Consider the following 18,033-nt stretch of genomic DNA (forward strand, 5'->3'; position numbering starts at 1 on the left):
AAAGAAGATCACTGGCTTCAGAAAATGAACATTGGGTTTGGTTCCTGGCTCTTGCTCTTTTAAGGCAGTGGTGGTGGTGAATGGTGTGAAGATGGGGAGAGAGATCTTAAAACATTTGCACCAGTTCAGATGTTGGGAAGCAGAATTAAAGCCATCCCCAAAAGGTCTGCAGTAGAGTCACAGTACCCTCTCCCCCATTCTGCTCTACCTCAAGTACAGGCTGATCAGGAAAATTTTATGTAGGTCTACCTACTATATGGGAATGGAATCAAATTTATGTAATAGCTTTTCCCCTTCTTTTTATTAAACCTGGAATGTGGAAATCAGTGGGCTCTGAAATAATTTTGATTATAAAGGAGCTTGTTTTTTGTTACATTCCCACCTTCACCCCTGTGTAATCTCTCCCCATAGACAGCCCATTTATATCATTCTTTAGGAGGACTTGCAGCATTAAAATGTGGACAGCCTAGGACAGTGTCTTTAGTCTCAATAGAGCAGAGCTGTAGCAGCAACCGAAGGGTGGGGGAAGGGAGGGATTCCTCATTCTTTCTCTCCCTTAACACCATACAAAGTCTGTGATATCCAAGGCTTCACATCCTTTCTTGCCCAGGGCTCCATTCATTGGCAGAAACGTTTGAATCCATTCTCTTTCAATAAGGATCAGAAAAACCTCAGAAGGCAAATATTTCATTTGACACCCAGTGGCAGAAACACCAGCAAAAACTAAATGGGAGAGGATAAATCAGAGGAAATTACATATTATGGTTTTTATATATATACAAAAAGATCTACTTCTTTAATGTCGTTTGACTTGAAATTTTATGTGTTATGGTTTTTTAAAAGTAGTCGGAGGAATTAGATTTACTCTATTCAAGGGGTCTCTAGTACCACTGTGGCTATAAATCTACTTTTTTATCTTCAGATATTCAGTGAATATTCCTTTTAACTTTTACCTCCCTCCCTCTTTTTTCCTTCCACCCTTATTTCTTTCCTTCCCTTCTTCCCTTCCCTTCCCCGCCCTCCTTCCCTTCCCTCCTTCCTTCCTTTTCCTTCCTTCCTTATTTCCTTCCTTTCTTCCTTCCCTTCCCTTCTCTTCCTTCCCTTCCCTCCTTTCCCTCCCCTTCCTTTCCTTTCCTTCCCTCTTTAATCTTCTCCCTCTTTCCTTCCTTCCTTCTTTCCTTCCTTCTTTGCATATGTTAGCTCCTTCCCAGAGTTTTTCTCTCTCTTCAAATTGAAGGGAGGTTGGTACCATGTCTTCTCTCTCAAAACCAGAAGTCTCTTTTCTCCAGTTCTCACCAACTCTGCCCCTCATACAGGTACAGAGCATTAAATAACCAATCTCCCCCAATGAAGCGAGTCTTATGCAAATATCCTTTGTGTGGGTTACATATTTCTTTAGTACCTACTGTTTGCCTAGTCCTACTCTGGGTGCTGGAAAGGTACTTCAGGGCTGTACCTGATGTTGTTTACAGTAGCTGTTCTAAACCTCTTCTCTCTTCAAACTGCCCACTCAGCTGGAGAATTTGCCCTCAGGGAGCCAGCAATCTAGTTGAGGGGGCATGGAATTTAGATAATAATAATAATAAAAACTTTTCTATAGTGATTACTACGTGCCTTACACTGCGCTAAGTGCTTTACACTTATTACTTCATTTGGGCCTCACAATAACCCTGGGAGGTAGGTACTATTATGATACCTATTTTACAGATGAGGAAACTGAGGCAAAGAGAGGTCAAATAATTTGCTCAGGGTCACACAACTAATAAGTACCCTAGGTCAGATTTGAACTCAGGTCTTCCTGACTCCAAGCCCAGGACTTTTTCCACTGTAGCACCTAGAACATAAGAATATAGGAAAAGGACCAAAATGAATGACAGAGGCAGTAAATGTATGACATAGGAGTTAGGAGGCAATGAGGTGGGAAGAGCTCTGGATTTGGAAGCAGAACTGGGTTCAGACCCTAGCTTTGCTGTTATACTCTCTGAGTGAATTTGGGGTAGTCCCTACATATAGATCTCAGTTTCTTTGTCTGTAAAATGAGGAGGTTAGACTCAGTGACCTCCAAGGTCCCTTTTAGTTATATATGCTATCATTCTTTCAAAGGTTAATCAGTAAGTTTTCTACATCACAGTCTTTTTTTGATATAACATTCCTGCCCATACCAGATACCCCTTCTTTGTAACAAAGTAAAACAGTGTAAGCCAAATTTACCCACCCAGCTACCTTTGCTGAAGGCATTCCACGTGGACAATCCTCCACTTCTACTGAAAGTCACCTGTTCTCTGGGATCAACAATAATAGCTGATCTTTAGTGTCTTCACATCGGCTCAGCCATGCATGTGAGCATGATTACACTCCTGAACTCACCATCATCCATGTTCCACTTTCATGATAGAGAATTCTGAAATGCCTTTATCTCACACTAACCTCTTATCATTTCATCTCTCTCTAAGCCTCACTTCTCCTAAACTGCTCTTTGTTCTCACTGTGACTTCCAGTCCCTTTACCTCTAAGAATTCTCCCGGGCTTTAGTCTTACTTTTCTTCTTTCCCAAACAACCTTCTCTTCTCTCTTAAGCTGGCCATACCACTGCTTTCCCAACCCTCTCAGCAGACGACCTTGCCTCAAACTTTGCTGAGAAAATAAAGGAGATTGCAGTGCGTTCCCAATTCTTTTCTCCTCTACATGTTAAGACTTTTTGACATCATCCCTTTAGTCTCTTAGTAAGGTATCCAAAGAAGAGGTGGTATTTATCCTTGTCAAGGCCAAACCCTCTATTTGTACCTTCAATCCCTTCTCCTTCTATTTCCCCCTGAACATTGTTCCCACAATCATCCTTTTTTTCCCCCCTCTAAACTTAAACCTCTTTATATCTACTGGCTTATTTCCTGCTGCCCTAAAAAAATAATAAAAATAAAAAAAACCTGACTCATTTGAGCCTACTATCTATCTCTCCTCAGGCTATCGTCCTACATCTCTCCTTTCTTTCAAAGTCATACTCTGAAAAAAACAAACAAAAAAACCCTCCACAAACTGTCTACCATTTCTCCATTTCTTCTCGTCTCACTCATCAAAGCCTTAAAATCTGATTTCTGACCTCACCACTCCATTGAAACTTCTCTTTCCAGTTACTGATGATATCTTAATTGCTATAGCCAATGATTTTATTTCAATCTTCATCTTTGACTTTTTTGCAGCATTTGACATGGCTGGGCATTTTTTCCTCTCTGGGTGTCCATGGCACTATTTTCTCCTAGTCCTCCTCCTGCTTGTCTGACTACACCTCAGAACCCTTTGCTAGATCACCATCACTATTTGTGGGTGTCACTTAAAGACTCTCTCTCGGTAACCTCAGAGGCTCCCATGGGTTCAACTCCTCTACTTAGATGACTAGCAGATCGAGATATCCAGCCTCATTGTACCTGCTAAGCTCCAGTCTCACATCACTGATAACGTATTGAACATTTTGAATTGGATGTCCCATGGGCACCCATAGGGCCATGCTGAAGCTAGCTCAAACTGCTTCTCAAGAACTGATTGTTAAATTTTCAGTGTGAACATTTATACTTCAGAAATCAGCAAACACTGTGAATCACGGTTTGATTTATTTTTGTTTTGTTGATTTTCTAGACTTAAGAAACTGATGGGGAAGTGTTAGTAATGCAGATTAAACTGGAAATGTGTCATGCATACATTTTCCCCTCTGGAGATTTGTTTGTTTAAACATTTGTTGTTCAGTCACGTCCAACTCTTCGTGACCCTGTGGGCCATGGTATGCCAATGTTCTGCATGTGGTTTTCTTGGCAAAGATACTGCCATTTCCTTCTCCAGTGGATTAAGGCAAGCAGAGGTTAAGTGACTTGCCCAGGGTCACACAGCTAGTGAGTGTCTGAGGCCCGATTTGAACTCGGATCTTCCTGACTGCAGGCCCTGTGCTCTATCCACTGCTCCACCTAGCTCTCTCCATGAAACATTTACTGGAATACAACTGCTTAATGGCACTAAAGCTCAAAATGTCCAAAACAAAGCTCATTTTCTTTCCCCTCCCCACAACTGATGCTTACCCACTGTTCTTCCTAACTTCCTTCTTTTTGTCAAGGGCTCCACCTTTCATTCTGATTTCATCCAAAGTGCTCTTCTTGAAGTTATCCCTGACTTCTCATTCTCCCTTACCCCACATGTCCAAGTAGCTGCCAAGTCACATTTCTATCTCCACTACATCTCTCACATCCATTCTCTTCTCTCCATTCACTTCTAATTATTCTTCTAATTTATCTCCGTCCAGTCTCTTTCCCTTTCTGAATCCACTCTCCACAGAGTTGCCAAAATGATTTTGCTAAAGCAAAATTCTGACCATAACACTGCCCTCAATAAACTGTAATGATTCTGTCTTATGCCTAAGACCAAATACAAATTGCTCTGGTTGCCATTTAAAGCCCTTTACAACCTGTGTCTGTACTACCTTTCCATCTTTATTATATATATCACTTCCTTTTATATACTTACAATGCGGCCAGACTTACCTTCGTGCTGTCCCTCATGCACAGCATTCAGTCTCTCATCTCTGCTTTTGTACAGCCTGTCACCTATGCCTAGATTGCATTATCTCATGACTCCTACTTTTTAGAATCCTAAGTTTCCTTCAACACTCAGTTTAAATACCAGCTCCTGCATTAGACCTTTCCTAAGTGCTTAGTGCTCCCCTCCTCCTCCAGCTGCTGGTCCCTCTACCCCCCTCCAAAATTATCATGTATTTATTTTGCATATATTTGCTTCTACTTGTATATGTGCACATTATCTTCCCTGATAGAATGTAAGCTACCTGAGGGTCTAATGGCCTAGCACAGTGGCTAGCATATTGCAATCACTTAATAAATCTTTTCTTGCTTGATTGCATTTGATCTGAGTTTGACTGTATATAGTCTTTTTAGGGGACAGTGACTAGACAAGCCTGACTTAAGTTAGGGGTTGGTGCAGAGGAATATTGGGAAGTAAGGGTGGTTGATGTTATATTTATGGAGAACCTTGAGCACCAGATTGCCAGGCTAGTTCAGACTGTGATCCTGAGGACTTTCATGCCTTCCCAGAATCTTTCCTAGCTGATTTGGAAGCCAGGCTTGGATAAATCTTGAGACTCAAGCCTGGCATTTCTCATCAATGCAAATCCCTTCCCACAGCTGGAGAAACAGCTCCCAATGCATGTTTTCCTGTTGTCTTCTGGATCCTCCTCTAGAGCACACCCCATCAAGGTTCTGTCCTAGGCCCTCTTCTCTTCTCCCTCTATACTATTTAACTTGGTGATCTCATCAGCTCTCATCTCTATGCTGATGATTCTCAAATCTACTTTTCCTGCTCCAATCTCTTGGTTGACCTCCAATCTCACATCTCTAACTGTCTTTTGGACATCTTGAACTGGATGTTCAGTACATATCCTAAACTTAATATGTCCAGAACACATCTCATTATCTTTCCCCTTAAACCTTTTCCTTCCTTTCATACCATTACTGTAAAGGGCAACACCATCCTCCCAGTCCTTTAGGCTCACAACCTAGAAGTCATCTTGGATTCCTCACTGTCTATCACTGCTCCCATGTCCAACCTGTTGCCAAGGCCTGTTGATTTCACCTTTGCAACATCTTTTGAATATACCCACTTCTTTGCTCTGATATAGGCCACCACTCTAGTGCAGGCCCTTATCACCTCATGCCTTGATTAAATCAATTAAATCAATAAAATTAAATAATTAAATCAGTTAAATCAATGGTGGGTCTACCTACTTGAAGTCTCTCTCTACTCCAATCAATCCTACATTCAGCCAGTAATGTGATTTTCCTAAAACACAGCTCTGATCACATCATCTTCCTACTCAATAAACTTCAGTGGTTTCCCATTGCCTCCAGGGTCAAATACAACATCTTCTGTTTTACATTCAAAGCCCTTCATAATCTAGCCCCCTCCCACCTTTCCAGTCATCTTACATCTCACTCACAGATGCATACTCTTTGATCCAGCAACACTGGCCTCCTGTCCGTTCCACAAACAAGACACTCCATCTCATAGCTGCAGGCGTTCTCTTTGTCTGTCCCCCATATTTGGAGCACTCTCCCTCCTCATCTCTGACTACTGACCTTCCTGGCTTCCTTTAATTCTCAACCAAAATTCTACCTTCTACAGGAAGCCTTCCCCAACAATTCTTAATTCCTGTGCCTTCCCTCTGCTAATTATTTCCTATTTATCCTGTATGTAGCTTGCTGTGTTTATATGTATTTGTTTTCATCTTGTCTTCCCCATTAGATCATATGAATCCTTGAGGGCAGGGACTGCCTTTTGCCTCTTTTTTTTTTTATCCCCAGTGCTTAGTGGAGTACCTGGCACACAGTAGGCTCTTAATAAATGTTCATTGATTGATTAATGACTGCCTAGGCACATCTTACTATAGGAGGCGTATTCCAAGAGGAGCATCTGTAAAGTCAGCTATTACCCTGATGTTTGTTCCAATGATGAAAAGCTGAGCACTAAATCCCTATAACTGTACTGGTTATATTGACAATCTCTAACATTCAACAGTAAAAAGAAAAAGGGAAGACAATATCCATAGAGAAAATATTAAACTAATAAACTAGCACTTAACCAATCAATGATTATTTCTTTGGCAATCTGGTACCAGCTAAGGTAGAAATGTATTGAGAGAGAACATGTTACCAAAAATGATATTGAACCTTAAATAAATGATGCAGAATAAAGCAAGTAAAAGCAGGAGGACAATTTACACCATGACCATGATAATGTAAAGGAAAATAATATTAAAAAATAACAGGACTCATCAATGATGGGAGCAATCACCACTTCAGGGGATTGACCATGAAGCCAAGAAGTGATCATACATTGACAGGAATGGTCAATATGTTTCATTTACTTTGTTTAATTGCATTTTTTTTTATTATGAGGAAGGGTTTGTGTGTATGTGTATATGTAAGTGTGTGTATGTTTGTGTGTGCACATACATGCACACACAGAAGCATGCATACTCACATACATAGCCATTGGAAGAATGACAGCTATTCATTTTAAAAATGAGTGCCAATAAAATTTTTATTTTTCTAAAAGTATAATTTTTTTGCCTTCAAAGTACAAATTCCTATTGAAGAGTCTAAAGAACTCTATAATCTTCCACTTTTACAGGTACAGTATGTGAGGCATAGTTTTTCCAACAGTTGTAGAAGAAATTGGAGGAAAAGACAAGACTTCTATTTCCCAGTCCCTAGCAGAAACCACTCAATGAAGTGTGACATCTGTAAGCCAGATTGAGGCAATTGATTTTCTTTATGACAAATCTCTCCTTAAGTGAGGCAGACAGTGCCGAGTTCATGACTGTCCACTAATGAATCCTATCCCATTGTGCCTTTCTCTTCTCATTTTGTTCTGGTTTCCTCTTTACCGACAGCTGTCTCATCACCAGGTGTCCTGGTTTCCTCTTTAGTCCAATGTGTTCTTACTAGGACAAGGCAAAATTGTTGATGATCACAAGCCTTCTCCTGCCTGTCTTTTTTTCTGCATTAATTCTGCATCTCCATCACTAGAAAAATAACTCCAAGAACATGCCTCTTTGATTACAGATTAAGTGTATTATTTTTATGTATAACTTGTTTTGTGGGCTGAGCAGAGTCTTGTTTATTTCTGGGGGTCCAATGTGATAATGAATGTGACTAAATGCTGAATTGGAGTTGCTAAAACACCAGCTAACAGTAAAATGTCCATTCACATGGAGATTTACCCTCACTGAAATAAGGTTGAGTTTGTAAGGCATGTCCCCTCGAGGCTAGTTAATTTCTCCTTAACCTTATGCCAAATATACAGGAAGTTTTCTGAGTTTATAAAACAATTAGTTTCTTCTCCTGGTCTATAAAACCAAGAAATGACAATGCTTCAGGATGTCAATATACCTTTTCTATATAAATAAATCCTACATTAAAATAATAGCTTAGACACTTATTTAAACACTAATTGCCTACATTTACATATTAAATTGAAGAGACAATATCATTTGGAGAAAGACTGAAAGAAATATGTACACTTACATATAAATTAAGGTATTTTATAACTGTGATACCAATAATCTACTTCGCTAAATATGACCTATTATTTCTATTTGTTCATTCACAAATTAGGGAAACAAATTCTTTCATGCAGTCTAGGTTGTATTTGAAAAATCTGACCATTCTAATGGATAAAGTGATCCTGTGTATTCATTAATTCTTTTTATGCAAATGAGAAACCTTTAATTGTAAAGTAAACTCTTCATGTCTTTAAGGGACTCTGGGGTCCAGTGTGAGGAAGCCAGAACCATCTTAAGAGTAGGGTCTCAACCTACCAGGACTTATATTCATTTTCAATGGAGAAGCTTTTTGGACCTTATATTTTTAAAACTGGGAAGAATTTTAATGAACCAGATGGAATCCTATTTCATTCTGGAAATCCCACTGATCTAAATTGAATGTAAAAACTTGTGTTGGTTTGTGATTTCCTATAGACATTCCTGGTTTTGTAAAGCCACTGATTACTCTGTTTATGAATGTGTTAGCTACCCACTGAGAACTAGGTGGGACCTTAGAAGAGATGAACAGAACCCTCTTTTATGGACTTCTTTACAGCTCCTAGAACACTAGGCCTTCTCTACTCACATCTAACCAATGCAAAAACCTGATTTATATGAAGGAAATTATTTTCTTCTTCCCAAGGGCTAGGCAGCATAAATTATTTTTCAGGCGAAGGGAAATGCTTGTGATTATTGGTTTTTATAATAAGTTATTAGATTCATATCTTTTCAATTTTGTGTAGGTGTAACGTCTTGAACAAGAAAATTATAGGTATAAGTCAATAGGCAGTACGGAGAGACACCTTATCAATGAGGAGAATATGTATAGCAAAGTAAGAATAGTTGAGGGATAAGGCTTTTACTTCGACAAGACTAGAGATCTCTTTTTGTGGATAGGGGGTGGGGAAGGGAGTTTTAGTCTAAGTCAACTTTCATTAGAAATGGTGAGGAACCAGCCAGTTGGAGCCCAGTACTTAAGAGCATGCACAATTTTCTCTGCCTGCTGCCAATCCACATGGAGCCATAGTGACCCTGCTTCCAGAAATGCATACTGGAAGGGCCATTTCTCCCTCCATTTTGAAACATAAGTAGGGATCTTCCAACTGTTTGCTGTTGGCTTACTACATAGGAGTAATACTGGAAAGCCTTAGCATTTGACCTAGAACTAAGTGTGCACACAAAATGTTCAAATGAAGAATGCTTTCTTTTCTAAGCCACTTAAGGACATTATACCTACACAAAGTGGCTATTGGAAGAGGAAGAATAAGTGCTGTGGGTCTCTGCATAGAAGGACAGAAAATGATTTGCCGTGGCCTGCCTTATCTTCCCACTTGGCTACGATATGGCCATGACACTGTGGTGCCTCTGTTTTTTCAATTTCTGTTACATTTACTCTTTCTTGATCTTAGGTCAGTGAGTATTGAAGATGGAACAAATCAGTGATTCAAAAAGTCAGATGAACAACCACCAAAGGTGTTCTCAGAAATCAGAGTCAGTAGCAGAAGTATCCAAATCTGGTGAAGAGTTAGCCTTGAAGAGTGATCTGCTTGACCCATCCTAGCAGAAAACCAACCAGCCAGCTGAGGCACCATGTCCTATAAGCAAGGGACTTGTCCAATGAATATGCCATGCCCTTAAGTGAAATTGGTGGGGAATCTCAAAATAATACTAACAATGGCTAATATTTGTGTAGTGTTTACTATGTACTGAGCACTATGCTTAGCACTTTATGAATTGTATTTTTGTTGATCTTCACAACAGCCCTGGAAGTAGTGCTATTATTATTCCCATTTTACAAATGAGGAAACTGAGGCAAATAGAGGTTAAGTGACTTGCCCAGGTTTACATAGGTAGTAAGTGTCTGAGGCCAAATTTGAACTCAGATCTTCCTGATTCCAGGCCTCTACTTTATCTACTTTTGGCCAAGATGTATTCCCCACACCTCTTCACTTACAGCAATCACTTCTAGTGATTAGAGTCCTCCCCAGGGATCCAGTAACTATGTATAGGGGAAAGTGTACTGCTAGTTTTTTGGTGGGATTTTTTAGTTCTTAAGTTTCATACACACACATATATGTGTGTGTGTGTGCATATACATACACACACATATTTGTATACATGTATGTATATATAATATATATCTTCTCACTAAATATCTCTATGTAAAAGCTAATTAATATTGGTTGATTAGTTGATATGTGGGAGAATGCAATCAGATGGGGGCTCTTAATTGATAGCATTAGAAACTCCAACCCCTCAAGGTTATCCCTAGACCCTACAGGAAGCAGTGTCCAGAAGCACTCTGGGGAGCCAAACTCCCCGTACGTGTGGGGTTAGGAGAGGGAGCCCCAGAGGCTGTGTAACATATTCATTGAACCAATATATTTAGAGTGTGTAAGTTACTCATTGTCTACACATAGAGCAGTTTCACCAATGCACATTTATACATATACACATGAGCACAAATATTCCAGTTCCTAGAGTCCTAGTTTCGGAAAGGCATCAAAGAATCCTCTAGTCTACCCCACACATGAATAAGAACCTGATTTGACAATATACCCTCCAGTGCTGATGAACTTTTTTGCCTGTTGAATTGTGTAAGACTAGTTATTTTTTTTGTCAGCCTTTAAAATATTTTAAATGAAATTAACTTTAAGGATAAAAAATGCCAATTCAACTTTCTTTACAACTGTTTAACTTTAATAAGATGATGGCTGTTGTTAAAGTGTTGAATCTGAAATCAGGAAGACCTGAGTTTGAATCTGGCCTCAGATACTTACTAGCTGTGTAAACCTGGAGAAGTAACTTAATCTCTGTCTGCTTCAGGATCCTCAACTGTAAAATAGGAATAATAATAAGACCTACCTTTTAGGAATATTGTCAGGATCAAATGAGCTAACATATATAAAGTTCTTTGCAAACCTTAAAGTGCTTTGTAAATGTTATTATTTATCATTAATTATGTAAATTTAAGAGATGGTGCAGTAGATGGAGCATTGGACTTGGAATCAGGAAGATTCCTCTAATTAAATTCAAATCTGGCCTCAGACTCTTACTAGCTGTGTGACCTTGGTCAAGTCACTTAACCCTGTTTACTTCAGTTTCCTCATCTGTAAAATAAGATGGAGAAGGAAATGGCAAACCACTCCAGTACCTCTGCCAAGAAAACCCCTAATGGGGCCATGAAGAGTTGGATATGATTGAAATGACTCAATAACAACAACATCATCAAAAAGACATTACCGAGTACAACATCACCAAGTATTGGTATATCACATGGAGAACCGGCCTCAGAGCTAGGAAGACACAAGCCCTGCCTTTGACACATACTGTCTGTAGGCTCTGGGGTAAGTTTATTTCAGTGTTCTAAATGCACAGGTTGCAGAGAGATGATGTGAACTGTATAGCTATGCCAATGAAATCATAGGTCTAGTCCCTAGGCCTAATATAATCAAATGTCTATAACAACTTTAATTATTCCTTTCACGTATTTTTTAAATTTCATTTTTGTTCATTTATCTCTGGATATATTTTCTTTGTATATAGTCTTAGTCAACGTATATTCTTAGACTCTTTTGGTTCTTTATTTACTTTAAATTATTCTATGTAGATCCTTCTAAATTTATTTATATTACTCATACTTACCAATCTTTATCATACTAAATGAGATTTTGTTTGTTTGTCTGGAAGCAATCAGGGTTAAGTGACTTGCCCAGAGCTATTATCTGAGGCCAGATTTGAACTCAGGTCTTCCCGACTCCAGGGCTGGTGCTCTATCCACTGTGCCACCTAACTGCCCCAAAGGAGGTGTTTGTAAAATGCTTTGCCAACCTATATAAATGCTGGCTATTACTATGTTATAGTATCTCATTTTATTGGCAAACCATAATTTACTCAGTTAATTATACATGTCTGTGGAGCGTTTTGTCTTATTTTTGTAATAATGAATCATGATGCTCTAAATTTCTTTGAATGCATATCTCTAATTTCTATTTTCAATAATATTGTGCTTATTTAAAAAGATGAGATTGTTAGTCAAAGGGTATTATTACTTATATAAATTTTGCAACATATGGCTATGCTGCTCTCCAAAAGAATGACTCCAACAGCAAAGTAGGGATGTACAGGCTGCTTCTTTGCTCTGTCAACATTGAGTTTTTAATCATTTAAAATAATCTTTTGGCCATTTTAATGGTTGTGAGGTAGTGTCTAAAATTTGTTTTCATGCGCATTTCTTTGATTATTTGAGAGGCTGAACATTTTTTTCCAAGGCCTCTTTGACAGTTTGTGTGTCCTCTTTTGTTAATTGCCTATTCACACGTAGTTACTATTTGTTCACTGGAGATTAGGTTTTGTCCTTAACATTTTTATGAATTGTTTACAAATTTTAGAAGTTGTTTTTATCTCTTTTGTTTGCTATAGATATTTTCCCCAGTCTCTTATGTAATCTTTTTTATCTTGATTACATTATTTCTTGTTGTATAAACGATACACAGGGTTACACAGCTAGTAAGTGTCTGAGGCTGGATTTGAACTCAGAAGAGGAGTCTTCCTGACTCCAGAACTGGCACTTTATCCACTCTACCACTCAGCTGTCCCTTAGAGAAATATGATGCTTGGTTTTTTTTTTCCTTAAAGTTTCAGAGCTTTAAAAAAGTTGGTCAATAATACAATGCAATCTAATGTATTTTATGGCATGAGGTGTAGGTCTAAGTCCATTTTTTTTTAGCCAAATTATTAACACATTTTCTCAACTATAGTTATTTTAGGCAGCTAGTAGTACAATGGATAGAGTGTTGGGCTTGGAGCCAGGGAGACCTGAGTTCAAATATGGCTTTAGATACTTAATAGCTAGCTGTGTGATCTTGGACAAGTCACTTAACCTCTATTTGCCTCAGTTTCCTCATCTGTAAAATAGGGGTAATAATAGTACGTATGTCCCAGAGTTCTTGTGAGGATCAAATGAACTAATAATTGTAAAGTCCTTAGCACAGTACCGGGCACATAGTAAGAACTATGGAAATGTTAGCTGTTATCATTATTATTATTGTTATGTTTAGCGCAGTGACTGCCACGCAGTAGGCATTATATAAAGGCTTATTCCCTTCCCTTCCCCCCCATTAAATAACATATCTCCAATTCCTACTTTCTACATATTTAATCAAATACACATCTTTACGATACCTGGGGAGCTTGGGGTTCTGTCCATTGTTCTAATTTTTTCTATTTTCTTCCCAGTTATATTATTTTGAAAGCAACTGACTCAATTCACTTTTTTTGTAATATATTAGTAACTGAATCCCAGATGCTATTAAAAACAAAGGAAAACACAGGATTTGTATCTGTCCAAACAAACTTTTCTATCCAAACTAATTAAATGTCAGTGCCAAAAGGGACTTCATGGTACAATGCTACGTATGTGGTGTGATGGTAAGAACATTTAGAACTAGAGAGCCTAGGAGCCCTCTGAGGTACCTTCCTATTCTGATATGGGGCAAGATGCTACGTTAGATGCGTATGAACACATATGCCATCTATGAGACAGTTTCAACCCTGTAGGACTAGGTTTAGTTAAGTGCATCATTAAATACTTTCATCTAGTCCCAAATAATAGGCTTTTCCCTAATTAAGAAGCAAGACGAATCAGAAGACCAGTTCCTGCTTCAATTCTCATTACATGTCCATGGGGGAATCACTTCAGTTTTTTGCCCCTCAGGGTCCCTATCTGTGAAATGGGGATAATAGTTCCCAGGATGCCAACCTCACAAAATTGTTGTGAAGAATAAATGAGATTGGGGCAGCTAGGTGGTGCAGTGGATAGAGAACTTTCCCTGGAGTCAGGAGGACCTGAGATCAAAACTGGCCTCAGACATGTACTAGCTGTGTCACCCTGGGTAAGTCACTTAACATTGCCTTTTAAAAAAAGAATAAATGAGATCATGTGAATGTACTTTGTCAATCATAAAGGTTTTGAGCACACATCTATCATTAAAAGTAAAGGTGCACGAATATGTTCAATCTAAGTGGTCCAGTAGATGGAGTGTGGGACTTGGAGTCAGGACCTGGGTTAAAATCTCACCTCAGGGGGCAGCTAGGTAGTGCAATAGGTAGAGCACTGGCCCTGGATTCAGGAGGACCTGAGTTCAAATCTGGCCTCAGACATATAACACTTACTAGCTATGTGACCCTGGGCAAGTCACTTAATCCCATTGCCTAGCCAAAAAAAAAATCTCACTTCAGACACTGATTAGCTGTGTGACCTTAAGCAAGTCACTTCTTTCAGTTTCATTGTTAACTGTAAAATGGCTATTAACACTTACCTTACAGGGTTATTGTAATGATCCGATAAGATAACCTGTGAAGCACTTTGCAAACCTTAAAGTGCTATATGAGTGTTAGCTACTGTTGTTATCTCAGCCCCACATATTATTATATAGGCACTTGATTTGTAATGTTGTAGCCAGAGCTGGTAACTAGCAATTCTGGTGAATGGGGTAAGCAGCACAAAATGGATCCTGGAACAAGAAATATGAAAAGTGCCCTCAAATTTGTGTTTAATACAAATTAAGTGGCAGCTAGGTGGCACAGTGGATGAAGCACCAGTCCTGAAGTCAGGAGGACCTGAGTTCAAATCCGATCTCAGACCAAACACTTGACACTTACTAGCTGTGTGACCCTGAGCAAGTGACAACTCCAATTGCCTAAAAAAAAAAGAAAAAAAAAGACAAATTAAGTTGTGGAGAAGAGAACTCAAAATGTAGATAGTTCTCTATACACCAAAAGATTCACAGAAGGACTTTTCACACTAGCAAACAGCAGGAAACACAACAGAGGCCCATCAGTTGACGGACGGCTAAACAACTTGTGGTTCCTAAATTTAATGGAATATTATTGTGCCGTAAAAAATGATAAATGTGAAGAAACTAGAGGGGCATGGGAAGACTTATTTGAACTGGTACAAAACGAAGTTAGCATATGTAGGAAAACACTACACACAATGTACATAGAAAAGATAACTTCCCTCTCCTTTTTGCCTTGTCAATTTAATTCTGTACAATTATGATGACCAATCTTTGCCCTAGAGGAGAAAAAAGAAAATGTACCTCCATTTCTTCTTTGCAGAGGTAAAGGATTGTGGGTATGGAATAGTATATTCATTTTCAGACTTGACTGAAGTGTTGGCTGGTTTTGCTGAGCTGCTTCCGCTCCCCCCTTTTTAAATTTAGTCTTTGGCTCTCTGGATTGATAGGAGTATGATATATTTGGAAATTAAAGTGGTAGGTAAAGTACCACTAGTGACTAGTGGATAAAGTAACTACGAGCACTAAAATCAGGAAAGTCTAGGTTCAAATCTTGCCTCAGATACTTAGCTGTGTGACCCTGATTAAGTCATTTAACCTCTCTCAGCCTCAGTTTCCTAATTTGTAAAATGGAAATAATAATGGCACCTCCTTCACAAAGTTGCTGTGGGAATAAAATGGAATAGTGTATGTAAAGTTCTTTGTGAACTTCGAAGCATAGAAATGCTAGCTCTTATTATTAAAGTAATATAAAAAAAAGATGTCAATTAAAAAAAAAAGATAGTGAGTTTCCTGTCACTGGACATCTTCATGCAGAACCAGTTTGCCTCCTTGTTAGGAATATTGTCAATAGGATTCCTTTTGGGTAAAGGTTGCATTGGAATTAGAGGCTCTTAACCAAGGGTCTATGATTTATTTAAAGTATCTTTCGATAACTATTTCAATATTTTTCTTTTGTAATCATATATTTTATTTTATGCTGATTCAAAGAATAGATCCATAGGCTTCACCAGACTGCCAGCAGAGCCCATGACACCAAAGTAGCTTGAGAACCCCTGGATTAAATAACCTGAATTCTCTTCCAAATAAAAAAAAATTCTATGGCAATGGGTAGATTTACCACCTCCCTAAAACTTCCACAAACTTTCACCTCCTCAGGTCAAGGATGAAATGGGCAAGGACCAGGGAACAGAAAGGAACCTCAGAGTTTGATGAGATTCCTTTTAGTTTTGGTGTGTTGCTCTCCAGCCAGTGGCTATGAGCAGCGATCCTTTTTGTGACTATGCAATGCAGAAGCCGATCATTTTCTGGACTGCACCAGCTTCCCATAAATATTTTACTGCATGGGCTCTTCCAACCTTTTGCAATTTTTGTGGTTGCCTTTTCTGCTGTATTGTCTGGTGTCGTTTGTCCCCTCCTCCTTTCCCTCCCTCTCTCCCTCTTCCCTTCCCCTCCCCCCATGATGTTCCACTGCTTTGAGCTGTAGAGAACCATCTGGGGCTCCCTACTCTGTGTCTGTCACTGTAGTTCAAGCATTTTAATTTACACTGCAGTAGGCAAAGTTGGCACCAACCCGGACGCCAGTCACATCAGAGAGAGGCTGCCAAACATTTTATTGTCTCCCCCTTTCTTTTCTCCTGTTTTTTCTTCCCTGTCTTCTGCTTTTTCCTCTTTGGAAGGACTTGGGAAAAAGAACAAACCCGTCACACCCTTTCAACCAGTTCTCTGTCTGTGAACCAGCCTCCGCGGGAGGCTTCTGGAGGAGAGCTACCCTGTGGACTGCCCTGGCCTGGCTCAAAACCACCATCCCTGGGGCCAAAGCAAAGGACAGCAGGCAGGCAGGGTTTGGGCAAGGCTAGTGCTTGAGCTCATTTGGAACATGACCTCTCCTGATCAGAAGGCCTGGCTAGGCATCACTGAACAGCTGCTTCTCAAAGGTCTGAGATGACTAAAGAGGAATCATTTTAGAAAGATGGCTTCCACATCATAGCTCTTCAAACATCCCTCTGGGGTTCCCATCTAGTCCCCTCCTGGGTTTTCCTGTTCTTTCCTACAAACTGCCCCTTTCTTTTTATAGCTTCCCTTGTTGGTAGAATCGCCAAACTTTCATACGAGAAAGGAGAGCTTTAAGAATAAAAGCTTGGTGGGGAGAGGGGGCTGGATGGGGCGGGGAGGAGGAGGGAGAGGGCAGGGAAGCCGCTGTATGCTGCAATGCAGGTCTTTGCTGTAAAAACTTTCAGAACACTATAATGAAGGACAGACAGGTGGAACGAAGCTGCTGAAACAAGTGAGCTCCAATCCCCAGTTCTCACGCCTCCTCTGTACCCTGTCGATGCCCACGCTGGGGTTTTCTGTTATTTTCAGTCTTTCTAGTTTGTGGGATCATAGAATTAAAGGGATTACAGAACCATAAAATGTTTGAGGAAAAAGAGGGCTTAAAGATATTTTAGTCCAAGCCTCTCTTTTTACAGGGGGGAAATTGAGGCTCAGTACTAAATCCTATGATCTTATGATTCTAAGTGACTTTTCCAAGGTTATTTAGTAACTAAGGGGCAGAGCCCAGGATTCAAATGCCACCTTGGTTTCTCTCCCTAGGGAAAGTACAAGGACATAAAAGAAGCCCAGACAATACCAATTCATCTGTGGTGGGTGTTTGCTGAGGGGGCCTCGGGACCAGGACTTGCAGCCAGGGCTCAATGTCCAGTTCAGTCCTGAGTGAGCTTCTGTAGGGCATCGAACTCTACAAAACATTTACTCCACAGAGAGAGGAAACCCTGGCATGTCCCCGGTGTCCTGTTGTCCTGGCAAACAGAGATAGCTTTGGAAAGACATCATGGAACGTGAAAGCCTGAGAGTGTTCATTAAAACAAGCAATTGTCTCACCGAGGAAAACCCTGTCACAGGAACACAGTTCATAGGGTCTGAGGAAAATGTCAGAAGAGAGGCCAGGGGGTTGTAACAAAAGCAGATTCAAAGACCAAACTGGGTCTTCCAGCTGGGACATTTAGTGTTCTCTGTGAAATCTCCAGCTCCATTGTCCCCTGTGATTAATGATGCAGATGTCATTACAGTGTCTGCTGAATATTGGTGCAGGAGAATGATAGTTGTTAGAGAATGCTTGTGATTCGGGAGCTGCAT

This window comes from Phascolarctos cinereus, unplaced genomic scaffold (genome assembly GCF_003287225.1).
Source record: "Phascolarctos cinereus isolate Bilbo 61053 unplaced genomic scaffold, phaCin_HiC Scaffold_2;HRSCAF=192, whole genome shotgun sequence".
Lineage (NCBI taxonomy): Eukaryota > Metazoa > Chordata > Mammalia > Diprotodontia > Phascolarctidae > Phascolarctos > Phascolarctos cinereus.